This window comes from Mustela nivalis (genome assembly GCF_964662115.1).
Source record: "Mustela nivalis genome assembly, chromosome: 14".
Taxonomy (NCBI): domain Eukaryota; kingdom Metazoa; phylum Chordata; class Mammalia; order Carnivora; family Mustelidae; genus Mustela; species Mustela nivalis.
In genome coordinates this window covers 2,153,255-2,179,763 of record NC_139033.1, presented here as the reverse complement: position 1 = coordinate 2,179,763, position 26,509 = coordinate 2,153,255, and the positions used below count along the sequence as shown (strand labels likewise).

Here is a 26,509-nt window from a genome sequence, read left to right as displayed (position 1 = left end):
AACAGCCTCGGGCCAAAGGATATATATACATTGAGTTTTTAATCATTCTCGCTGGATTATTTTTCATAAAGATACAATAAAGTGCACAACTGGGGCGCCTGGGTGGTTCAGTTGGTTGGGAGGCTGCCATTGGCTCGGGTCATGATCCCGGGGTCCTGGGATCGAGTCCCACATCGCGCTCCTTGCTCAGCTGGGACCCTGCTTCTCCCTCTCCCTCTGTCTGCTGATCCCCCTGCTTGTGCTCTCTCTCTCTCTGTCAAATAAATAAATTAAAAATTTTAATTTTAAATAATTTTAAGAAAAATTTAAAAAAATTAAATAATTTTTAAATTGTTAAATTATTAAATAAATAATAATTTTAAAAACTCTTTAAAAAATAAGTAGATAACATTTTTTTTTAAAAATAAAGAAGAATAAAGTACACAGCCCACAGAAATAGAAGATGGTGTGCTTCCTCAGCTGGAGACGGCATTTTGGATGACATCTCTCCTGATTATCACCTTTCGGTGGAAACAGAAGATGTGGGTCTGGCTGGCCATCAGGCTGCTGGGATGGCTCTCCCTGTCCACCACGCCAAGAAATGGGATTTCAGATGTTTCTGAAATTCGTTCTAGCAATAGCTGACATAGCTGAGGGTTCTGACTCTCTGGTGCGCAGCTCCTAATGTCCATTCCAGCTCAAGTCCATGCTCGGGAAAGAACGTCGTGCAGAGGCCTCTCTGGAGACAGGATTTCTCCTCATCCTTGGTCTCATGCCTTCTTTGCTTCTCTCTTTTGTTGTGTTATTTTGCTGTGGGACTGAGGATTGGGCAAAGGGGTCATCTGTGGGAGGGGCTTCACCCTACAGAGGCAGGAAGGGGCCCAGATGGCTAGAATGGCAGGTCAACTAACTGGTGCCTTGCTTTGTCCCTTTGTGAAATGGGCATGATGATGATATTGGCTGGGAGCATCTCTCACAAAATTACTTTGCGGGACAAATGATATTTTTTACCTATTTTGTCAAAGAATGTCACTTCACACTTCTAAATCTTCTGCAATTCCCTACCACATAGGAGTGAAATTCACCTCCTTGCCATGACTGTAATAGGACCTACATGAACTGGTCCTTGCTTTTATCTTTGACATCATCTCTTCTTCCCCTCACCCATGATATTCCAACTTTCAGTTCCTGAAACATGCCAAGTGCTTTCCCAGCTCAGGACCTTTGTACATGCTGTGCATGGCCACCTGGCTGCCTCTGTAGGGAGACTTCTTTGGCTGGACCAGCTAACAAACCATCCTTCTCTGCTATGGGCTCCAAGCTCTTTGTTGAAACCATAGCATTTATCACAATCTGTGGTTATCTTATTTATTGTCTACTTGTTATCTCTTTTACCCACAAAAATAGAATTCCCATATGAGCAGGGATCAAGTCTACCTTGTTGTCCATTTTATCCCAGGCCTTAGCACAGTGGTTGGCATTTACAGGAAATCAACTATTTATTCATTGTGGTCTATGTGTCAGGCACTATGAGAAGCACTGGAAAACATTATTTTATTCTATGTGTTTGGTTACAAACAAACCTTATTATGAAGAGTAGTAATAGAAATCTATATCAGTTGGATGTAACAGCTACACCTAGCATGAAGAGCCCACTGTGATGTCATTTATGTTAAAAATGGGAGTCAATCCTGTCTTCCCTGTGTTTTTGTTAAATGGTGCCCAGCAAGTATCATGAGTGAAATGGTTATATGGTGGATAGATAGCTGCATGGATGCATGGATGGGTGGATGGACAGATCGTGGGTGGACGGTTGCATGGATGGATGAATGGATGGATGGGCAGTTGGTCGATGGATGGTTGCATGGATGGATAGATCGTGGATGGATGGTTGCATGGATGGTTAGATGGGTGGATGGATAGGGGTAGATGGATGGGTGAATGGACAGATGGTGGATGGATGGTTGCATGGATGGATGGGTGGGTAGATGCATGGATGGGTAGATGGATGGTTGGATGGGCAGATGGTGGATAGTTGGCTGCATGGATGAATGGGTAGATGGATGGACAGATGGTGAGTGGATGGTAGAATGGATGGATGGGTGGGTGGATGGATGGGTAGATGGGCAGATGGTGGATGGATGTTTGCATGGATGCAGTGGTGGAGAGAAGAATAGTTAGGTCCCATATCTCTGAAATCATGGGATCCCAGGGTTAAAAGGAACCCTAAGACTCATCTAATTCAACCTCCCATCCATGCGTGATTCTTGTCGGCTCATGTGGAAGCCAGGGTAGGTATGTTTGTGGATGTGTAGCGGACAATTGAATGGTGATTTGGAACACAGGAAATTATAAGTATCTGTCAAGGCCTGTTTTGGCTGCCACCTCCTCCAGGGAATTATCTCAGATTGTCTGTCCTTCCCAGACATCATATCTCCATCCTTGGAACACCTTGCTTGTGCCTCTACTGTAGCTCCCACTGCCCCTTCAGTCAGATGAAGTAGCTGTGCATGGACCTCTTCCCTTCTCTACATCCTGAGCTCCTTGAGAGGGGGTCCTTGTTGGGAGCTGCAAGGTGTTTTCCACTTTAGGTGGTCTGGCTTTTTAGAGCTGCCCAGTTGTTTTCTTGCTGAGGTCTGTAGGTACCTCTACAGGGAAATGTGTGCCCTCTATAAATGTGTACAGGACCCCACAACCTCCCCTTACAAGGTCCCTGAATAGGATTGTAGTACAGAGGGTGGGACCCCATAAGCTATTGAGTCTCCTATTCTCTCTGCTCTTATGACCTTAAAAGATATGAATTATTCTAAGATGCATAGTCCCTAACTGACCTTGTTGGACTTGAATCTACAACCTTGGCCTCTGGTTCCATCTCTTACCAACTCAGCTGGCTGTGATGGCTTGTGGAAGGACTGCAGCTTTGGAGCCAGATGGCCTTGGGGCCAGCTGTGCCACTGCCCAGCTAAGCTTGTGCCAAGCAAGTCCATTGACTTCTTCTTTTCCTCATGTTGACAGTGAGGCCAACCCATAGGTTCGAGAGAAGATACATAAAGAGCCTGAAACATGGAGACTGCTGTCACAATTTCTCAACTGTGGAGACACTTGGGAGGAGAGGAACAGCAAGGGCTGGGGGGGTGGGGCACAGTGGTAGCATGTTACCATATAAAAAGGGTCCCAATTGGACCCAAGATGTCCCATAAAAGGACTCAAGAAGTGTCTCCCTCTTTCTCTGCAGAAAGTAGCTTTTCACTTCTCTCTGCTCTCAACAACCTCATTGTTAGGTTAGTAGCAGATGGCAGGAGTTGCCAATCTGTTGTGTTTGTATCTCTTTTTTCACCAAACCCCCTCCACGCCCCCAAACAAGCCAAAACAAACAAAACAAAGTAATCAGGAGTCCAGGCTGGGAATCCAAACCCAGGACCAATGAGGCAGCTGTGGGTTTTGTGCATGGAGAAGGCCTTTCATTTGTTCCTGTGGGCACATCCTTCATTCATTCATGAATCCATTGTATGGATTAATGATTTCCCAGCAGGAAACCACTGTGTTCATAGTTGGGGGAATTCAAAGATGACAAAGACAAGGCCACCTGCCCTTCGGTAGGTAAAATCTGGTGGGGGAATCAGGACATGAATATAAATAACCCTAATATAAGGGAATATATTACAGGTGGCTAGCATGAACACTGTGGTTTGGGTGGTGAGGGTGGTGAGTTATAATTCTGGGTTTGGAAGAGAGAGCTTCCAGAGGGAGTGAGCATTTGAGCTTGAACTTGAAGGATGAATGGGAGGTAAAAAGGCAGGGAGGTAAGATCAGAAGTACACAAGGGTCTAGAGCAGGTGCTCTCAAACCAGAACGTGCATCAGAATCACCTTATAAGGAACTAATTGCTATGTCACTCCCACAGTTTCATTTGGTCTTCTTGTGGACTTGGAGTAAGGGGTTGTGGGGTTCGTGATTGGGGAGAAGTGGGCAGGGCGCTGCAGGCCAGGTAAGGCATTCGGATGGTACTCAGCATGCATTGGGAATCTATAGAATACATCTTTGGGGGGAAAATGGAAAGCCTTGAGGCCATGGGAAAGGAAGGTCTTGGGTGACATTGTCAGGACCTTGGGCCTTTGTCCATAACGGATCTGAGTGGGAGAATGCCCCAAACTTGGCTTGACAGAACCACCTCACATCTCTGAAGGGACCTTCTCTTAGCAAATCCTTCCCTCTCTCTAGTCATCCCTTTATTCAACCCCTAAACATACCTAGAGAGTAGAAAAGACTAGATACAGCTTTTGGCTGAGGGGGAAGAAAATAGGGAGAAGAAACACTATGGAGAAAACGTTACATCTTGCTTCTAAGATGGTAGCCACTGGTCAGTGGCATATGGCTATTTGAAGCCAAATTAATGAATATTAAATACAACTTTGGATTTAGCTCCTCAGTTATATGCAGTAGACACATTCCAAGGATTCAATAGACACATGTGACCACTAGCTACCATCTTGGACGGGACAGTTGTAGAATATTGCCACCGTCACAGGACGTCCTACTGGACAGCACTGGCTTAAGTGATTGCCTGAGCAAGGTTCTAGCATCTTGGTCAGGAGAGAGCCAGATGGCAATCCGGTCTTCTGAACAACTCCCAGCTTGGCACTCTTCTTGCTTTGTGATTTCCCTCTGCTCATCCATGGTAGGCATGGGTGTGAGAGTCTCCCGGCTTGGAGCTTACTTTGTTTACAATGCAAAACCAGGAGGCTCACCCCCCAACCCTGAGCCCTACCTGCCTGGCGAGTGTTCTCTTTTGAACACAGTTGCTAAGGTCCCAGGTGCAGCACAGAGACCCGCAAACATGCTTTTCCTTGCCCAGCAAAGCTGAGACTAGTGTAAACCTTCAAAGGATACTTTTGCCCCTCCCCCATTGGCATCACCTACAGGAATAATCCTGGAATTTTTGAACTTGGAGTCACTCTGGAGAGCAACCATTTTTTAACCTCTCATTTAATGGATAGAAAAAGGAGCCTGTGAGAAGTCCCACAGCAACTTAATTGCCGAGCAGGGAGCTGAGTGCCGGGCCCCCACCTTTGATTCTAGTCTTTTCAGCGTCTGTGCATTCAGAGGACTTAGTGATGTTGTATGGTTCATCTTGGCTGGACCATTTTCTGGCTAACCTGGAAATTTCCAGCTGTATTTTGGGGTCAGAATCTTTTTCTGTGTGTGTGAAATTTACCAATTGGAGGGAAAAAAATCAAAATCTCTTGAACCACTTCCTGATTTCCCACCCAAAGCTGCTCAGTATTGAGTGGAGGTCAAGGTGACAGTAATACTGAGAATTTGCCAAAAATCCTCCTATCCTTATAAAATAAAATGGAGAGGGGTTAGTGGATATGTTTATAGCTTTTGACCTTCCTTCTCAAGGATTTTATACATTTCTCTTCATTCTGGGGTAAATTTTACGGCCAGTGTTCCCTGCTCTGTTCTTAACCTCTCCCACTCAGGTTGTCTTTGTATATACCTGTCTCGTGTCCTTGGGGGGCCTTCGTTGCATTTTCCATTGAGGCAGTCCTGCAAATCTTTTTCTTTTTCTTTTTTTTTTAAATTTTTAATTTATTTGTCAGAGAGAGAGAAAACATAAGCAGGGGGACAGCAAGCAGAGGCAGAGGGAGAAGCAGGCTCCCTGCTGAGCAAGGAGCCCGATGCAGGACTTGATCCCAGGACCCTGGGATCATGACTTGAACGGAAGGTAGATGCCTAACCAACTGGCCCCCCAGATATCCCAGCCCTGCAAATCTTGGAAAAAGTTATATTGTGCATTGAGGAGAAAGGGCTTTGGAGTGTTCATTCCCAAGAGCTCTGCCAAAATTATGTGTGTGGTTTAGAGGAACTCCCCCTCCCCCATGAGATGATAGATGTATTCTGTATCTGTGGGGTCCAGCACAACAGCCACGGGCCACCGGCCACATGTGGCTACTGAGTGCTTGAAATGTGGTTAGTGCACCTGACACTGAGTGTTCACTTGCATGTAATACATTTTGGTTTTAAAATTAATATTTAATTTATTAACGCCATGTCCTTTACAGAAAAAGTTACATGCCCTTCTTCCCTTTATGTTTTTTAAATAACATTTTAAAAGATTATATTTATTTTTATTTTGAAGATTTTATTTATTTATTTGACAGACAGAGATCACAAGTAGGCAGAGAGGCAGGCAGAGAGAGAGGGAGAAGCAGGCTCCCCACGGAGCAGAGATCCTGATGTGGGGCTCGATCCCAGGACCCTGGGATCATGCCCTGAGCTGAAGGCAGAGGCTTTAACCCACTGAGCCACCCAGGTGCCCCTATTTTTATTTTGGAGAGAGAGTGTATGTGAGCAGAGGATGAGCAGAGGGAGATAACCCCCAGCAGACTCCTCATTGAGCACAGAAGCCGACACGGGGCTTGAACCCAGGACCCTGAGATCCATGCCCTGAGCCAAAAGCAAGAGCTGGTTGTCCAACCAACTGAGCCACCCAGGTGCCCCTCTCCTTGTGTTTTTAATTCAGTGCATATACAGTATTATTGTGTTTGTGTGAGTCTAGGAAATTTCAGCAGTCACATCCAGGGGATTTTGTATCTTCTTTGCTTCCACTGACAACTGTAGTGAATTAAACATCGCCAAAAAATGTAACCTCTATTTACAAATGTGATATACAGGAGTTTTTTAAAAAGTGCTCTAATTGTTGATATACAAGCCTTCCCAACTATTTACATAGCACATAGAAATCTAAAAAAGTCAAACTTGCAAATATGCTGGGCCTTAAGCCACTTCCTAATAGTGTATCTACATTGAATACAATTTCAATGTCAAATGCACATATAAATCAGTTATTCAATGACATGTATCAAACAAGAAAGGTGAATTCTTACTCTAACTGGCCAAATTGCTTAAAACCTTAAGAGAATAGAATATAAATATTCCAAAGGCACGGACTCTTTCATTCAAATAGCAATGCTGTGGGTTTAATTATCTTAAATATGTCTGTTTTTAAAATTTTTTTTTAGAGATTTTATTTATTTATTTGACAGACAGAGATCACAAGTAGGCAGAGAGGCAGGCAGAGAGAGAGAGAGGAGGAAGCAGGCTCCCTTCAGAGCAGAGAACTCGATGCAGGGCTTGATCCCAGGACCCTGAGATCATGACCTGAGCTGAAGGCAGAGTCTTTAACCCACTGCGCCACCCAGGAGCCCCTTAAATATATCTATTATTCCTTCTATATTTTCTCAGAATTTAAAGGTGCTAACCCATTAAGGAAACTAGTTTGTCTCACACAATTCTAAGCTCCAATTATAATGACATTTTTTGGGAGTTGAATTCTGTGATTGTCTGATGTCACATAATGGCCATGAGGGATGCTTTCTGGGTTTTTGGTCAGTGGGGTCCATAGGATGCTCTCACCCTGTTAATTTGCTATGTTAAATATTTGTGTAATTTTAGTTCATTTTTATTTCCCTGTTCATCGCCACATGTGCTGAGTGGCTGGTCTATCGAGCAGTGTGGGACTGGGCAGAACAGGTTTCCATGGTCAAAAGGAAGAATTTGCCCAAAAGAGACTTACTTTTAGTGCATAAGTGTTTTGTGGTTTTTTCCCCCTGATATGTCTGGTCTTTATTTCTGGGGTCTTAGTTCTACTTCTCCTATAGTTCGGGCAGTGGATAATAAGGCAATGTATTGCTTAGGGCAGACCCTTCACATATGTTTTTGGTTACTAGTGACATCTAGCTTTGTCCCCCCAGCTGTCCAGGGACCACAGACATGGCATCCCAGAACTCCTGCCTGAATCCTCCCCAGCTATGTTGCTTCTAGAGCAATGCCTTCCCCATCCCTCCCCTGACTTCCCCTCCCCTGGCTTCCTTCTTTCTTTTCTATCTATCTTTGCTACGTGCCAGGAGGTCTCATGGTTCAAAATGTAGGTACAAAAGTGGGCCCCTACCCTACGAGCTTATGTTTCTCTGCACATCTTGATCCCTGGTGAATGATTAAGGAGGGGGTCGGGGAGATGGGCAGTGGGAGGTAATTTAGACGGACTGTTTGCTCTCCCCAAAGTCAGCCCTGGACAGAATTCGTGTTATTACTTATTACTCTTCACGAAGGCCCTCCCCGTTCCAAAAAGATTGGGAGTGGTTACACCTGTGGTCACATCTAAGTTTGTCTTAGGGGACCTGCGTCTTATTTTCCTCCCCACGTCTTCTCCTTTTTAGGATCGTTGGTCCTACGTACATCACTTGGAACTGCCCTCTCTGGAATTTCAGCCCCTCAAGACTCATTAATTTAATCAGATCACCTAATTGGCACTGCAGTGGTAATGAGTGATTAAAAAAAAAAAAGTGAAGCCAGTGGTTCTGGACTTTTTGCCTTTGTCAGAATTATCTGGGGACCTTGTTTAAAAGAAACGAGAAGCCCCCTTGTCCCCAAGAGCATTGGACTCCGCATGTGTAGGCTGCGGGGAGCGGGGACTCTGAATGTGTTTTTTTAACACTGTCCCGAGGGGGTTCTGCTGCAAGCTGCCTTGGACCACTTGAAGGTGTGGTGTGGAAATAAGGAATGGGACAGGCTCCGGCCGGCGCGGGGACTATCTCTGGTCCTGCCTGTTTTCCATGTGACTTTCAGGCAAGTTGCACTGTTACTGTGTGCTTCCTGTTTCTCACCTTCATCATGGGGATAATTGGGCTCTCAGCCCTTTGTGTGTGTATGTAATAAACTTAGCACAGTGCTTGGCACATAGTAAGTGCTCAGTAAAACTTAGCTAAGGTTATGCTTATGACTTTATTACTGTATGATAGCGTACTGATGGCAGCATCATTGTAGTGAAACAGGCACAGGCTGGCATTTAAGAAGGACCAACAAATGTCAGTTTTACCATTAGAAGTACATACTATATGCATATAGTATACATACTGTTATATTTCTAATTATATGATGTATTATATGTCTATGAACCCCTATCTATGATTTATGTGCAAATATATATTATACAGTATATAGATACACTACTGTATTCGAGAGTGTTCTGTTATAGCATAAATATTAAAATTGTAATAATGACCACGTGAGAAAGTTGCCAGTGGGCCTGGCATCTAGTAAGTGCTAACTAAATCAGTGAAGTTGCCTCCATTGTTTGTCATGTTTGTTAGTAATAATAACGGAAAGAAAAGGAAAGCCACCAGCAGCCTTGAGGGCTTTACCCCCAAGTAGCGTGCAGTGGGCATTTTCCCCTGAAGACAGAGTAGGCGTGGATCCAGCATTCCTGGGGGACCACCCCCCACTGGTAGTGGGTCCTGTCTGCTTTGGACCGAGGGATGCTGCCGCCCTAAGGGATCTGGGGTAGGAAGAGAAGGAAGGGTGCCCTATCCCAGGCCTCCAGCCCTCAGCGACGAATTTGCCTGTGGATGCAAATCGGCCAGTTACTTGAGACGTTAGCGAGTCAAATCATTCTCTCCCCTGTCAGCTGGCCCCGGGAGCCCAGCGCCAGGGATGTTATGACAATGGTTGTCCTGGCAACCGCGGGAAGGCGTCGGGCGTCTGGCTGGGCCCCGCAGCAGCCCAGGGAACGCAGAACCTTGGCCGCAGAGCCGGGTTGGTGGGGGGGGGGGCGGTTCTGAACAAGCAGCACCCTCTGGAAAAGGGGTTGGGACTTCCTGGGAGAGGCCTGGCCCCCCCAACCCCCGCCAAACCCCGTTGAATCACCCAGAAAAATGTCCCGGGGACTGACTGTGTGCCAGACACAGCTCTGCACGCTTGAGGCCAAGCCTGTGGTGCTCTTTGGAGCTGGCATTCTGATGGGTGTGTGTGTGTGTGTGTGTGTGTGTGTGTGTGTGTGTGTGTGATGGTGCTGATGGGGGGCGTAACCATGGAAACCAATCAACAGGATCATTTGTGGGCTAAGGATAAGTGCTACAGAGGAAGAAAGCAGGGTGGTGTGATGGTGACACGGGGTGGGGGGGGTGGCGGTTGGGAAGGGGTGGCACCCGAAGGGTAGGAAAGTGCCATTTGTGCCTGCAGCTGGAGGAGAGCGCTCTGGGCAGCGAGAAGAGCACAGAGGCGGGGACGCTGTGGGTTCGCGGCTTCAGCTCTCTGCTGCGAGCCGAGCCGGTGCCTGTCTGCCAGAAGGCAGCGATAGTGGGCTGTTTGCTGACAGGCAGCCCTGAGGGGGGACAGGGTGCTGTGGAGTCTGCCTCTTCATCTGTGGGATTTTAAGGCCAGTTATGCTGCATTTCGGAGCCTCAGTTTCCTTATGTGTAAAATGGGTGGGAGCCGAGGTGCTCCCCTAGACAATGGCCATGTGGTTTACAGGAGAGATGATTTGTGAAAGATCACACAGATCTTCTCTGCCTTAGCCTTTCTTTTCTTCCTTCCTACCTTCCTTCCTTCCTTCCTTTTCTCTCATTCTTTCTTTCTTTCTTTATTTTTAAATAGCACCTAAGGGACACTTGGCCTGTTCAGTCCAAAGAGTATGTGACTCTTGATCTTGGGGTCCTGAGTTCCAGCCCATAGTGGGTGTAGAGAGTACTTAAAACAAATTAAACAAAACAAAGTAGCACGTAAACAGTGATGGCTTGGGGCTAAGCGAACCCAACCCCAGGGTCTTACCCACGGGTCCCCGGGTTTATCTTGCTTTAGAGTCTAAGTGAAAAGTTCCCCATTTCACATTAGAGATTTCAGACATGATTATTTATAGCTCAGTCACATGTCTTGACTTTAAACATTTTTTTTTTGTTGTTGTTTATGCTGCTAAATTTACCATCATGCTAATACGGAGTACGGTAATAAGACACTGAGGGTGCTCGCATCCAGGAGGGTCTGAGAAATTTTTCCATCTGCGGTGGAAGGTGCCAGGCTGCCCCCTGGTGTAGAGTTGGAGAACTACATCCCTCTGTCCTCTCTCTGAAGACTTCTGGGATCCTTCCCACCCCAGGGGCCCAGAGTCCTTATTTTGCACCCAGGCAGGGCAAGGCGAGGGCAGGTGGCGGGCTCAGCATGGCTGTGCTATTTCCGGGAACCCTGTGTTTCTTCCCTTGAAGGTGGACCCTTTGGACATTTTGCGGTTCGGTTCTGCATGGACTTGAATTGAGGGTGACCTAAAAATCAATTAGGACACCTGGCAGGGTGAGGACATACAAAGACACATTTCCAGTCGTGCTTCTCAACCTTGACCTCTAGGCTGTTTGGGCCCTCTGCTTCTGCAGAGAGCTATTGCTAAGAGGGCACATGACTTGGTAATCGGACCCTGAGTTTAAATACTGACCTGGTGTTGCTTTAGTCCTGTGAGCTCGGGCAGGATTCCAATGGCCCTGAACTTTGGTTTCCCATCTGTAGCATGCCCATAACAAGCTAACACCGACTTCAGCATTGCTGTGGTGCTCTTAAAGGCAGAATCCTTGGAAGGTTATTTAGTGATGTAGGGGGATTCAGGTTCCTCGCTGAAATTGTCTGAGTGTGGAGGTCAGTGCCCATCCTGCCCTCTGGGGTGAAGAAACAGCTTTTTTGTTTTCCTGGTACTTTGTAGCCAATGCTTTTGTAAGATAGGATAAAATGATGTAGCAGAAAATGAAGGAGACCGAAATATCCAAACAAAATACAAGCCTCACTTTGAAGGTACTAGCTTCAGCGGACAGAAAAGCACTCAAACAGCTCTCCAGGTAACTAAATGCTCTTGGTTTCGGCACTCATCTGGAGGAGCCCAGCCTTCACAGCCTTCAGAGCACGAGTCTTCAGGCCACACTAGCAGAGCTGAAGAGCCCTGCCCTAGGACGTGTAACTGATTTCATATCCCTCGCTCTTGAACCCCCAAACACACACACATACACGCACTTGGGACGCGCACGTGTGTACACAGAGTAAAAGAATGAAGGGCGGGCCTTGCTTCTCCTAGAATAAACATAGAACTCCCATCATTACCATCCTGTGGTCATGGCGAGTTGCTGTCCACGAGACCGTTCTCTTCGTTTTGCATCCTTGGGGCCGGTGCTGAAGCCTGGCTGCCCTTCCGTTCTGACTCCTCTCATCCGGCCTCTTGATTCGTGTTGGCACAGCAGTCTCTGCGCCACTGGGAGCCCCTGCAGGCCTGGCTGGAGGCAGACAGCTCTTCGAATTCCCCGGGGCCCTGGACAGGGTGTTGTCCCTTGGAGCTGCGCAGTGAATGCTTGCTGCCCACAGGAGCCCACCGCTCTGGAAGGGGGCTGCTCGCCCAGGTGCCACACTGGCCTCCAGAACTAGGTTTCTGCCCCGGTTTTATTGTCCAAGGATCCCGATGCTTAAGCTTGTCAGAGAAACAAACTGCTTTCATTCCATAATTTAGACCGTAGATGGGTGACTGACTCACAGTGTCATTGGGGTACGTGTGTTTTTATGAATTCTTGGGGCCTCCCAGATTCACTGAACCAGGCTTCCTAAGGGATGGGCCTGGAAGGTTGATTTTTGAACAGACACGTCCTCCAGATGATTTTTATGGTCAGGGAATGGGGGAAAGAGGAAACTTATATGTAAAATTATCTGATACCTTGGAGAGCTGCTAAAGCTCAGTGGCCCTCAGTCTCCTCATCTGTAAAATGGGCATATCTTCGGGGTTGCAAAGGTTAAATGAAATAATGCATATGAAATGTTCAGCAGAATACTTGATATCTTATCTATATATCTATATATCTATATATACTGTATATACTATATGCTTACTATATAAAATGTATACTAAGTATAACATATAGTATATATAATTATATACAGTTTAGTTATATATAATTGTCAAATGTATAATATAGGGTTATACAGAAACTTTTATATACAAACCTAATGAAATGGTTGACACTGTATGTATCATATATATATATACACCAAGTATTGCTTAAGTGCCTTAAATACACGATTTCCTGTAGTCTTCACATATGTGGTGTCTAATCGAACCATTCCCAGCTAGCATTGTTGCATGGATTAAAAATGAACTGCAGTAAAACTCTAGAACATATTTAATGAAGTGGCTGACATTGGCCATGGTCCCACATGTTTTTATTGTTGGTAAGTGTCTGATTTTCATGAGGTTTGTAACTAGTTATCCTATAAGCAATTCAAGCTTAAGAAAAAAATGATAAGATATACACGTCCAGAAATAAGCAAATACATCTCACCTATGATAACCCAGAGATGGAATTTAACTTTTTCTGAACTTTATTTATTCTTTAAGATTTTATTTATTTATTTGACAGAGAACGAGAGATCACAAGTAGGCAGAGAGGCAGGCAGAGAGAGAGGGGGAAGCAGGCTCCCTGGTGAGCAGAAAGCCTGATGCAGGGCTCTATCCCAGGACCGTGGGATCATGACCTGAGCCGAAGGCAGAGGCTTAACCCACTGAGCCACCCAGACGCCCTTTTTCTGAACTTTAAATGGGGTCAGTAATTAGACCTACATCATCATGTCCCTGTGCAGACTAAAGACAATTCGTAAGAAGTGTTTATTGCAGCACTTGGCTCGGGGAGAACCCCTGTTGGCCAACAGCTGCAATTTTCCGATGCCACCAACCCTGGGGACCTGGAAGGGGAAGCGGCTGATTGCCAGAGGAATGCATCCCATTTGGGAAGTATTGCTTGACTTCTGCCTAGTCCAGCTTCACACTCGGGGCAGGTTTCTGGGTTCTTCCCTGCTCGGATTAGCTGCGCTCTTGTCCCGAAAAGTGACTCTTGTTCCTTTTTTGCCTCGAGGGGCAGCCCTGGTCCTGTAGCTTCCCTCCCTGCCTCTCTTCCCTACTCTATCTGCTTCCTGAACCCGTCTCTGTCTCCCTCGTTCCTAATGCATCATAGTGGGGGTGCCCCTTGATTCTTGGTCTTGGGCAGATGTAGGTCCAGTCTCGGGGTGATGCTGAAAACACCTCCCAGAATTCAAGCATTCCTTCCACAGCCAGGACACGGAGCTTGGGTCGGAAGAGGGCTCAGGCTGCCTTCTGCACAGACAGCATCTCCTGTGATGTCTCAGCAGGCCTGTGAGGAAAGGTGGTATATGCCCATTTTACAGATGAGACAGTAGAGTCTCAGGGAGCAAACATGAATCACCAAAGCCTCAGAACTGGAATTTAGAAACTCACCTCTCCCATAATACCTGGAAGCCTTTCCAAGATGAGTGAGGCGTCCATGAAGGCTTTGGATTTCCAGTCCAGTGGGAAGGACCCATGAGCATCTCAGTGCAGCATCCTGGTAAAGGGAGAGAGGTTTGGGCTCCTGCCTTGACTCCCCAACTTCTATAGTTTTGTGGATCTGGGTTCATGATTTAAACTCTTGCCACTTCAGTGTTCTCGTTCATAGAATGGGCTCAGAATGCCCCCTCACAGCACCACTGCATGGATTAAAACAGAGCAGGCACATTCAAAGCACTTATCCCACTGGGTCAGGCTCACTGCAAGCAGTTAGTAAATGGTGGCTTCTCTCGGGGCTGTTCTTCCTGAAAAATGCTCTGTCATAGCCGACATAGATGCCCCCAGCGGACATCACAGAACTGCTCACATCATTGGCTTTTGACCCTGGAATCAAAGGAATCCCTCATGCAGAAGATTAAAAGCAATGAGTTAGATCTGTGTGAACTAAAAGGGAAAGATGCTCAAGGCTTGCAACTGGGTGAAAAAAGTAAGATTCAATTTATGTGGGAAAAAAACCCACAACCCTACACATCAACTACATTGCAGAGTTTACAACCCCCACCCCACGCACACACAAGTATGGACGTGCAGAGAGGCGTAGAAGAAGGTCAAGCTAGTCTCAGTGGTTACCTCCATTATGTCCAGGGAGAAGAAGACCACAGAGGAAGCTTTGGCCTTATCCTAAATGGTCTAGCTTTTTCCACAAGGAAAAGACACACAGGTGCTTGTTAACTAATTAACATTAAATTAAATCTATCCTTTCTGCAATATTGTGGCCTTGGAATCAGGTTGGGTTTCATCTTAGCTCTCTACTTAACTAGCTGTGAGAATGTGAACAAAAGGCTTAACTTCTCTGTGCCTAATTTCTCCATTTGTGAAATGTCGATCGTAACAGCGTCTAGCCCCTGGGGGTTTGTGGCTGTATCGACATGAAGTGTTCAATAATGGTACCTTTATTTCTATTATTGTTCTTATTTTATTGGTGCTTCCAAGTCTGGAAAGGGCTCCTCAACCCTTTAAAATATCCAGTGTCTTCATTATTAGCCCATTATACTGCAAGAAAAAAAACCATGGTAAATGTTATAACGGAGTTAAGTGAAAAATGCAATGCCAGGGGAGGTTTGATAAAGACTTGCTGGAGAAGGTGATGTTTGAGATGAACTTTGGAGAAAAAGTCAGATTTCTCGGAGTTGATGGGATGGTGTGTAGGTCAGCTGTGCGTCCCAGTAATGCTGCCTAATGACCAACCATAAAACCTTAGTTGCAGGGCGCCTGGGTGGCTCAGTGGGTTAAGCCGCTGTCTTCGGCTCAGGTCATGATCTCAGGGTCCTGGGATCGAGTCCCGCCTTGGGCTCTCTGCTCAGCAGGGAACCTGCTTCCTCCTCTCTCTCTGCCTGCCTCTCTGCCTACTTGTAATCTCTCTCTCTGTCAAATAAATAAATCTTAAAAAAAAAAAAAAAAACCTTAGTTGCAGACGACGTGACCGTTGGTTGACCATGCGTCTGGGGATCGGTCGCCGATTCCCCGGCTCTTCTCATCTTGGCTGGGCTCACTCACGGCCAATAACCAGGTAGCAGTAGGCTGTTGTCTGACATGAGAAGGCTGGCTCTGTCTGGGATGTCGGGGAAGACCTAGCTTTGCTCTCCATGGTCCTCCTTCAGCGGATTAACTGACTGGCACGGACACATTCTCATGGACATGGCTGATCCAAGGCAGCAAGTAGAGCCATGCAAAGCCTTTTTCTATTGGCTGAGGCAAGAACCTTCCGGTTGGAGGATTGTGGGCATCGACTCTGCCTTGTTTGTGAGTGAATTCTCTCCTTTTTTTGAAGATTTTATTTGTTTGACAGGCAGAGATCACAAGTGGGCAGAGAAGCAGGCAGAGACAGGAGGAAGCAGGCTCCCACCAAGCAGAGAGCCCAATGCGGGGTTTGATCCCAGGACCCTGAGATCATGACCTGAGCTGAAGGCAGAGGCTTAACCCAGTAAGCCAACCAGGTGCCCCTTGTGAGTGAAATCTAAAGGCACATTGCAAAGGGTATGGGGGCAGGAGGTGTAGAGGAATCAGGGCATCTTTACAACCAACCACATGTGGGTACGGAAAGCACTTTTAGATGGGGGAACCTGGACAAAATCATAGAAGGGGCACATTTGAGGTGATGTGTTCAGGGCATCACACGGAAAAGAAAGAGGCAAGGGAGAAGAAATGGACTACAGTTGAGCCCTGAATAATGTCTGAGTCTGAATGATAGCCTATAGAACAGCATTTCCCCAGCTCATAAGTTTGACACCATGACCGCGCTTTTTGCCATGTCTGTGTATGTTCTTGAAACTGACTCAATTCTTCAAAACACACATGTATTTAAATAAAACACACATTCAAAACACTTATGTGGGGCGCCTGGGTGGCTCAGTGGGTTAAAGCCTCTGCCTTCCGCTCAGGTCATGATCCCAAGGTCCTGGGATGGAGCCCTGCATCGGGCTCTCTGCTCAGCGGGGAGCCTGCTTCCCTTCCTCTCTCTGCCTGCTTCTCTGCCTACTTGTGATTTATCTGTTAAATAAATAAATAAAATCTTAAAAAAAAATACAAACCTTATGCAACTATTGTAATGGAAAACTAGTATCACTTGCCATGAATGGAAGGCAATTGAGAAAATTTAACACAATAAAAACAGTAGTATCACAAGACACCTGGGTGGCTCAGTCGGTTAAGGGTCTGCCTTCTGCTCAGGTCATGATCTCCGGGGTCCTGGGATGGGGTCCTGCATTGAGCTCCTTGCTCAGCAGGGAGCCTGCTTCTCCCTCTGCCTGCCCCTCCCCCCTGCTTGTGCTCACCCTCTTTCTGACAAATAATAAATAAAACCTTTAAAAAACAACAACAGACAAACCAGAAAAACCCAGGGTCATTGCATCACGCTCGCTATTGTTACCTGTCCAAGGCTATGAGTCTGTGTCCTGCTCTCTGTTTTAGAGAGAGATCAGCACATGCTAGATGTTAAAGACAGCATCACTGGACAGAAACTGTCTCCTTGATATAACCCATTGTCACTCAGTGCCATATCTGCAGTGATCGTTGTGACCCATACTTGGGAGATCTGCCCTTCAAGAGTGTGTTTGAGCGGGGTCGTGGCATGGCTCCTTGGCCCCATCCAGCCTCAGTCTGGTTTTGCAGTCTTCTGTGATAATGAAAGCTTAATCAAAAGTGGGAGAGACTGGGCACTTAGTTGGCTCAGTCAGTGGAGCGTGTGACTCTTGATCTCGGGGTTGTGAGTTCGAGCCCCACACTGGGTGTAGAGCATACTTAAATAAATAAAAACCAAAAAAAAAAAAAAAAAGGTTTGAGAGATAGGATGTCACTGGCTCTCTGACACTGCTTTCTTTCTTCCTTCCTTCCTTTAAGAAACCACATTGGTTTTTTTTTTTTTATTATTATGTCAAGAAACCACATTCTTGGGGCGCCTGGGTGGCTCAGTGGGTTAAAGCCTCTGCCTTCGGCTCGGGTCATGATCCCAGGGTCCTGGGATTAGGCCCACATCGGGCTCTTTGCTCAGCGGGGAGCCTGCTTCCTCCTCTCTCTCTCTGCCTGCCTCTCTGCCTACTTGTGATCTCTGTCTGTCAAATAAATAAATAAAATCTTAAAAAAAAAAGCCACATTCTTATTTCTTTTATCATATTTGAAATTCAACACGAGCCTATATAGGCATAAAATAATAAACAGAAAAACTTGATTTATTTAGGTGAAAAGCTTGAGGAAGTTCAGTTAGCAGAAATTCCAAATTTATAGATATTGTTAATAAAATAAGCATGTATTCCTTTTAAGCAATTTCTGTAAGTTGGTTCGATTTAAATCCTATGAATTTCAGAATGAGGATTTAAATAATGAGTCAGGGAGACAGATTTTAGTTTAATCCAACTTAAAAGTATTTCTTTGCAGTATAACTGTACATTTTAAACATTGGAGAAAGGATACATTTGTTAAGGAATATATATTTTGACACAGATTAACTTTAATTTATTAGCTAAGACTTTTGCTGGTACTGAGAGTTGGTAAGTTTGGGGCAGGACCCCTCCAAGGAAACTGTGGCAGATGCTTGTGAGTTTGTGGGGCACAAAGTCAGCCTCGTTGTTGCTGTGACATTCAGCACAGCTTTGCATGAATAATTCCTTTAAACTCTCCCCACAGTCCCGTGCAGTAAGGGACACTTAAACCTCTGGTTTCCAGGTGACAAAACCGAGGTGTAGAGCAGTTTTGAAACTTGCTTGAGGTCATTCATAGTGGGAATTGGAGCCCAGTGAGGCTGAGGAGCCCAGGTTAGCCTGATTCTGGTGCCCAAGATTCCAGCCCCTTCCTGACGCCGAGTGGGAAAAAAAAAAATTAAAGACTTTATATAGTAGAGTTCTTTTTCTGGTTCCATACTTTGCTCTTCTATTTTTTATTATTATTTTTATTAACATACAATGTATCATTTGCCCCTGGAATACAGGTCTGTGAATCATCAGGCTTACACATCTCACGGTGTGCTCTTCTAGTTCCGCATTTACTAATAAGCCCGAACTTAAATCAGCGCAAAGGAAGCACGTCTGCCGGCACGTTTACTGCGAGTAAGAAATGGCACCATCTCAGGGTCTGAGAGATTCATTTTGCTGTTAATTGCCAGAGTTTCTTTTCTGCACGGTGAAGGAAGTTAGAATTCTGAGGTCTTTTCTGTCCTCAAACTTACTAGAATTGATAGAGAGAGTGGTAACTGCTGGAGACAGGTTTCATAGCAAAATCTACCTTTTTTTTGCTTTTAAATTCATAATGTACTTTATTTTTTTTAATTAAATTAAATTAAAAATTTTTTTCAGTGTTCCAAAATTCATTGTTTTATGCACCACATGAAAGTTTATACAGGATTCTGTCCTCTGGATGGGCTGGAATTCATTCATACTTAATTTTTGGGTTAATGTACCTTTTTATTTTTTAAAATATTTTATTTATTTATTTGAGAGAGAGCCGGGGTGGGGAGGGCAGAATGAGAGCGAGAGAGAAGATCTCAAGCTGGTTCCATGCTGAACGCAGAACCCCACGTGGCTTCGATCTCACCACCCGGAGATCACGACCTGAGCTGAAGCCAAGAGTCAGATACTTAACCGACTGCGTCCCTAGGCACCCCTTGGTTAACGTGCCTTTTTAAACCTTGTTTTCCAGAATTTATTTATTTATTTATTAAATTTTATTTATTTATTTGACAGACAGAGATAACATGTAGGTAGAGAGGCAGACAGAGAGAGAGGAGGAAGCAGGCTCCCCGCTGAGCAGAGAGCCCGATGCGGCGCTTGATCCTAGGACCCTGGGATCATGACCCGAGTGGAAGGCAGAGGCTTAATCCAGTGAGCCACTCAGGTGCTCCCAGAATTTATTTTTAAGTCATCTCTACATCCAACATGGGGCTCAAACCCACAACCCCGAGATCAAGAGACATGTGCCCCACCAACTGAGGCAGCCAGGCGCCCCAACACACACAGAGTTTTAAAAATACAAATGTAATCACATTATATTCTGTCTTTGCAGATTGCTTTTTCACGGAAGAGGAAAATCTTGGAGATTTTCCCAACTCAATATGTATCAGTCTACCTTTTCAAGTTTTTAAAATTATTGTGCTGCGGTAATGAGCCATTTTATCCTATGTACACACACAAATAAGTCTTTTTTAGGGTGGTTTTCTAAAAGTGAGAATATTAAAATGTTGAGACAAAAATTGGATTGCCCGCCAGTGGCATTCTCAATTCTCAATGGTTTCTCTCATTCTTGCTGACACTGGATAGCATCAGTGTTAAAGAAATTTTGCCAAGCCCATCTGAACATTTTCCCATTAATAAGCAGATGATATATATATCTTGTATTTTCTAATTTTGTTGTAGAGAAGCAAATAGAAAAAAATCTCTATCAATAATCTTAATATTTATTAATAATCTTAACTATAATAATTATTAATGTGAGTTATCTTCATCACCTATAATCTCACTCTCAGAAATAGCTACTGCTCATATTTTGTTATATACCCTCCCAAGGCTTTTTCTGTGCATCTGTACATGTATAGTTTTATAAATTTTTAATGCATTATTTGTACATTATATTATACTTATTGATATATTATTTTTAATGATATGCCATCATATAGATATATTTGTAATGTACTTACATCACCCCCTATTGTGGAAGGTTTGGGTGGTTCTCCACTTTTTTGTGGCTATTTTCCATTTAGAGCAAAGCTTTGTGAATATTCTTAATTATCTCTTTAGGATAAAGCCCTACAGCAACACTGTCCTTAGAAATACATTGGAAGTGACAGATGTGTGCCAGATGTTGTTAGTTTTTACAGAACTAGTTTTCCTTTCTCGTGTCATGGCATCTCTCCATAGCATGAGTTCATATCCATCTCATTCTAAAAGTATTTGTGGATTTGTGAATATTTGCATGGGAGTTCAGATTCACGAAGTACAAAAAGGATTTCCGTGAAATGTTTCTCTGCTGTACTTTTCATCTCCGTGACTTATTTCTTTTACAACCGGAAGCTTGTACCTCTTACACCCTGAAAACTACAGCCTTGGGAATAGAGTCAATACCTTTGTAATAACTTGATGTGGTGACAAATGTCATTATGCGTCTCTGCTGCTGGTAGTGAGCCCTGCATCGTTGGATTTCCAGGTTGTACGCTTGATGCTAATATAATATAGTGTGTTCACGCTACTTCAAGTACAAATTAAAAAAAGTAAGAAACAAAAAATGTTTCTTCCACACCTCTTCCCCACGTCCCTCTTCCCTTTCCTAGATTATTAGAAATCCCAGAGAGTGGCTGCATTTACAAAGATACATAAAAGTAGACATTGACATCTCCCGCATGCCTGGAGAGTATTTCTGTGTAACAATGTATCTTGGACGTGGTTCTGTACTAGTACATAGCGCGCTTCCTTATTTTGTTATAGATGCCTAGTGCTCCCTTGTGTAAAATTCCCTGGATAGATCAGTCTCCTGCTGATGGACTCTCAAGGTGTTTTCAGTCTTTTGCCATTGCCAGGAGAACTGGAAGAAATATTCTTTTACAGTCATCAGGCCCAGTGTGGCGTCTGTAGGTGAGTTCCTAGAAGCGGAGTCCTTTGGTCCAAGAATCTGTGCAGTGGAAATGTACATGACAGCAGCCAAAAGTCCCCCCTGAAGAAGTGGTACCTTTTGCTTGCCTCTCCTCCCTGCAGTTAAATCCATCTTTAGAACAGGCTTTGGATGGGGTTTGGGCAGAGAGGGGGCCGTAGGGAGGTTCCTGCTTCTCCTCCCGTGGCTGTGCCTCTGAGACCCGCTCTCTGTCCTTATCTGTGTCTCCACAGAGCAAGCTGGTGAAGTACTTCAGCCGTCAGCTGTCCTGCAAAAAGAAGGTGGCCCTTCAGGAACGCAACGCTGAGCTGGACGGCTTCCCCCAGCTCCGGCACTGGTTCCGGATCGTCGACGTGCGCAAGGAAGTCTTGGAGGTGACCAGAGACGGCCCCCTGCCCCCTGCCCCCGATCGGACAGAAACAGTGTGTTTTTGCCTGTGCCTGGCACATAGTAGGCCCTAAAAAAAAATGTGTTGGACGAAGGTATAGAGGATCTTTGATGCTGTCCAAGTGGGTTGTTAAGAGCTCAGCCCCGTCTTCCTCCAGCTCCGCTACTCATGAGCTCAGTCACCTCGGCCGAGTCACATTACCTTTTAGAATGGGTCTGTCCAGCAGAACTTCTGCAGTGATGCAAATATTTTGTATCTATGCTCTCTGATGCAGTGACCGCCAAGGGAGCCCTTGAGTGCTCGGAGTGTGATTAGTGCCTGGAGCTGATGGATGGAATTTTTTACTTATATTTAATGTTAATGAATGTGGCTGGTGGCCACCATAGTGAACACTACAGACTGAGGGTATTAGGTTTCTCATCTGTTTTAATTTAATTTAATTTTATTATTTTATTTTATTCTATTTTATTTTTTCAGGGTTCCAAGATTCCTTGTTTATGCACCACACCCAGTGCTCTAGGCAATACGAGCCCTCCTTAATACCCACCACCAGGCTCACCCATCCCCCACTCCCCTCCCCTCCAAAACCCTCAGTTTGTTTCTCAGGGTCCGCGGTCTCTCATAGTTCCTCTCCCCCTCCAATTTCCCCCAACTCACTTCTCCGCTCCATTTCCGCTTGTCCTCTGTGTTACTGTTTATGCTCCACAAGTAAGTGAAACCATATGATAATTGACTCTTTGCTTGACTGATTTCCCTCAGCATAATCTCCTCCAGTCCCGTCCATACTGATACAAAAGCTGGGAATTCATCCTTTCTGATGGAGCCATAATACTCCATTGTATAGTTTTCTCATCTGTTAATGGGGGTAATGATTGCCTCCTCTTCTGAAGTGACTAGAATGATAAAATGCCATGATCCATCCAACATGTTCCACGCAGTCTGGCACCTGATAGCATTCGGTAAATGTCAGCTTGTTCTTACTGTTGAAAGCTCTGGAAGTAACCGGAGTGGACCACATCCTTAAAATCCCAAGGACAAAGAGATTTTCCTACCTTCTTGGACCCCAAGGCCTCATTGTTTCCAGGGACCAGTCCAGTCCTCATAAAAACCGGTCACTGAATATTTGGGGCCAGGAGCTGTCCTAAGGGCTTTATAGCCAGGATCTCAACGATTGAGACTGTTCAGACCCTCACAATGATCTTTGGAGGTGGGAACAATGATCCCCCTTGTGCAGAGCAAGAATCTGACGCTCCGAGATGAAGCGACTACTCCTGCTAGGGAGTGGATGGGGCTGACAGGAGAAAGCAGCTCAGACGGACTCTGGGGCAGGTGGGAAGCTCTGCGCTTTCTCCTCCTTTTTCTGTTGCTGGGGACTCGCTGAGCTGGGTAGACAAGGGGGTGCTCCCCTTGCCTGCGGGACCAAGTACCATTTCTCACGGCACACCCTTCTCGCTTGAAGAGGCCTGGAAGATTGTCTTCCACCTTTTGTCTTTTTCAGACCTTGACCTCTAATGTGAGCTCTCCTAGAACCCACCAGATGCTGAGCTAGACGGAGGACCCACAGGTTCCTCTGTCCCTGCCCCTGCACTGCATGCATGTGCACTGGATGCTGTATGACTCTATGTTCCTTTATCTCATTCCCAGGATGGAGTTTCTTTCTTTTTTTTTTTTTAATTTTATTTATTTATTTGACAGATCACAAGTAGGCAGAGAGGCAGGCAGAGAGAGGAAGTGAAGCAGGCTCCCTGCTGAGCAGAGAGCCCTCTGCGGGGCTCCATCCCAAGACCCTGGGACCATGACCTGAGCTGAAGGCAGAGGCTTTAACCCACTGAGCCACCCAGGTGCCCCCCAGGATGGAGTTTCAATGTGAATAGCCTAAAAATGAAAGGTCACGTATAACTAGGGACAGTTCATTTTATTTGCACGGGCCAGTCCCCTTTTTGGAGGCTTTGGGGACTGTTTATTTATCAAGTGTGGTGAATACAGAGACAAAATCTTCTCAGCTAGGGGTTGAAACCTGGCGGCCCCCAAGGTATCCCTTGAATCTGATGCACAGACATTTTTTTTTTGTCTGATACGGTGTTTGCAAAAAAAAATTTTGAGCCAATATTTAAAAGCTTAAAGAGTTTGCATTAAAAAAAAAAAACCCAGATCTCTGCCTTCTCGAAAAAGCCAAATTTTTGAGCACACTGAGCTGAATTCCTGTCCAGTGGCAGTCACCTGATTTCTGCTGCCCCTTCGGATCCTGCAGGCTCTGGCTTTTTGGGAGTTTTGCTCATTTACCTGGCCTGCAAGTGCCCCAGCTCTGGCTCTTAGTCTGTTAGAATCCCGAGTCCACCAACTAGGGAACGCTGAGGTTCCAGCTCTCTGCCTGCAGCTCCCGCCTGCGTCCACCAGAGGCCCCTTTCCGAGAAGGAACCAGCAGTATGGCCAAGGCTCCCAAGTTAACAGCTTGGGTTCAGACTTACTTGCTGTGCGTCCCTGGGCAAGTGGTCTAACCTCTCTGAATTTTAGTGTCCTAATTACAGACCAATGATGATGATGAAAGTACTACTTTACTGGGTCTTTGTGGCATTAAAAGAAAGCCCAAAAAACACTTAAAACAGTGCACCATTCATTTCATTTTCGTTTATTATCACTTTATTGAATGGAAGTGAATCTGCTCTGTTAGTCCGGGTTTCTTTAGGCTTTGTCCATTTTTTATGTCGTTATTACTAATGTGATTTTTTTTCTGTGACCCCAAATTTTAGGGAAATTTGAGTATTTGGAGAGTAAATGATAGAATTGAAATGCACAAGTGAATTCTGCAGCAAAGAGGAGAAATCTGTCAGGTTGTGAATAAGTCCCTCTAAATGTGATTTGTTTTGTACCTTCAGTTCCTGGACCATCACTTTTCTGAAAGTGGAGTTTATTGAGCCATGTGTCCCTATTTGAGAAAAACCCTAAATGACTCAAGTGTTGTTTTCTCCTGCTCCCTGCCCTAGTGAGTTGGAAAGGCACTGATCTGGCTTCATGGCCTTTGCCCTGCATCTGTTTTGAGGCAAAAAAGAAGTTTTCCTCCTTCTGGCTGCCAGTTAAATGTCTGTATTGGGGGTTGGTGAGGGGGTGGGGGGGAAGGTATTAGATTTTGTTGTAATACACAGATGTGGCCACAAGAGGGCAGCAGTATCCCACAATAGGACACTAGACTCTCCATCTTTAGGTGTCTAAAATTCTTATTTAAATAATATGTGTAAAAACATTGAATGCCATTAACTGCTATAAATGAAGTCTCTCTATTATGTATATATATATGAATATAGATGCATAATATGCATAAATGCATAAAGATGCATAAATATCAAAGTCTGACAAATGTCATGGTATCCCGGGACACATCATTTTGGGAAATGGGGGGCAGGGGAGTGGTTGCTGCTGGTGGTGAAGGGACATTTGTAGCTGGCAATCCTACCATTTCTGTTCTCAGTCCATCTCTCCAGAGGTGTCCTGGTCCCCACCTCATGCTATACTCCAGTCTTACCACTTTGTCTTAGAATGCACAGGCTTGCCCCGTTGGGCTCAGAAGAAAATCCAGGTTCATTTCCAGCACCGAGCTACACATAGGGTTCCAATTTACCACCCCTTAGGGTTCCTAAACCCCCAGTCTAGACGGGAATGGCGGGGGAGGACAGCCATCAAGGGACTAGGCCTATCCAGTGTGCTCTGCTCTGAGATCATCCTGTATTTGGGGTAAGCCAAGCTGAGCAGAGGGCCATCCAAAGACGAAGGAATTGGAGACTGCCCATAAGGAGTTCAGGGAGGACATAATTAACTGCCACCATCTATAGAGTACTGGCTGTGTGCTAACAAAAGGGGCTACTTCACAAAGTATGAACACTTAAGACTCCCATTGTACAGATGAATAAAGTGAGGCTCCCAGAGAGGGTAAGTGACTTGCCCAAGGTAATGAGTGGCCAAGCTGAGAGGCAAGCCCAGGCCTGTTCCCCCTAGCTACCGCTAGGCGGCAGTGTGGAGGCTCAGCCCGCTCTCCTCCCCTCTGGGCTCCTGAGATACTTCTTTCTCCCCTGCTCTAGGAGATCACCCCCGGCCAGCTGAGTCTGGAGGACCTCTTGGAGATGACAGATGAGCAGGTGTGTGAGACCGTGGAGAAATACGGAGCCAACCGAGAGGAGTGTGCCCGTCTCAATGCCTCCCTGACCTGCCTGCGGAACGTCCACATGTCAGGTGAGCAGGCCTTGGGGACGGAGGCTCGTCCCCAACACGTCATCCTTGGTTCCTCCAGATTTCTGCACCTGAGCTGCAGGCCAGGATGAGACAGTCAGCTTTGGTTGGGAAATACCAAATTCACCAAATTCCTCAAAGAGGGGAATTCCGAAGCCGGAGGGGGTGAAGGCAGCTCTTGGAAGCTTGTGCTCAAGGGAGTGCGGAGCTGGTAGGGCATTTGGTTCTGGATAATAATGGCCCAGATATGGAAATCCGGGAGTGCAGAGCTGGTCAGGGTACTGGTACCTTAGACATTCTTTTTTTTTTTTTTTTTAAAGATTTTATTTATTTGACAGAGAGAGATCACAAGTGGACAGAGAGGCAAGCAGAGAGAGAGAGAGAGAGAGGACGAAGCAGGCTCCGGGCGGAGCAGAGAGCCCGATGTGGGACTCAATCCCAGGACCCTGAGATCATGACCCGAGCCGAAGGCAGAGGCTTCAACCCACTGAGCCACCCAGGTTCCCCCGATACCTTTGACATTCTTTTTTTTTTTTTTAATTTTTATTTATTTGACAGAACACAAGTAGGCAGAGAGGCAGGCAGAGAGAGAGGAGGAAGCAGGCTCCCTGCTGAGCAGAGAGCCCGATGCGGGACTCGATCCCAGGACC

General features: G+C 45.6%; 1 pseudogene across 1 annotated transcript in view; it reads left to right on the top strand.

Moving 5' to 3' along the window:
* The window catches only part of LOC309847620 (kinase suppressor of Ras 2 pseudogene), a 98,427-nt pseudogene extending 72,476 nt beyond the window's left edge, over positions 1–25,951 (top strand). Inside the window, exons 3-4 of the transcript XR_014316568.1 lie at positions 21,484–21,624; positions 25,712–25,951. The product of XR_014316568.1 is annotated as a kinase suppressor of Ras 2 pseudogene (transcript). The remainder of the gene's footprint in view (positions 1–21,483; positions 21,625–25,711) is intronic.
* Positions 25,952–26,509: the final 558 nt, after the last annotated feature.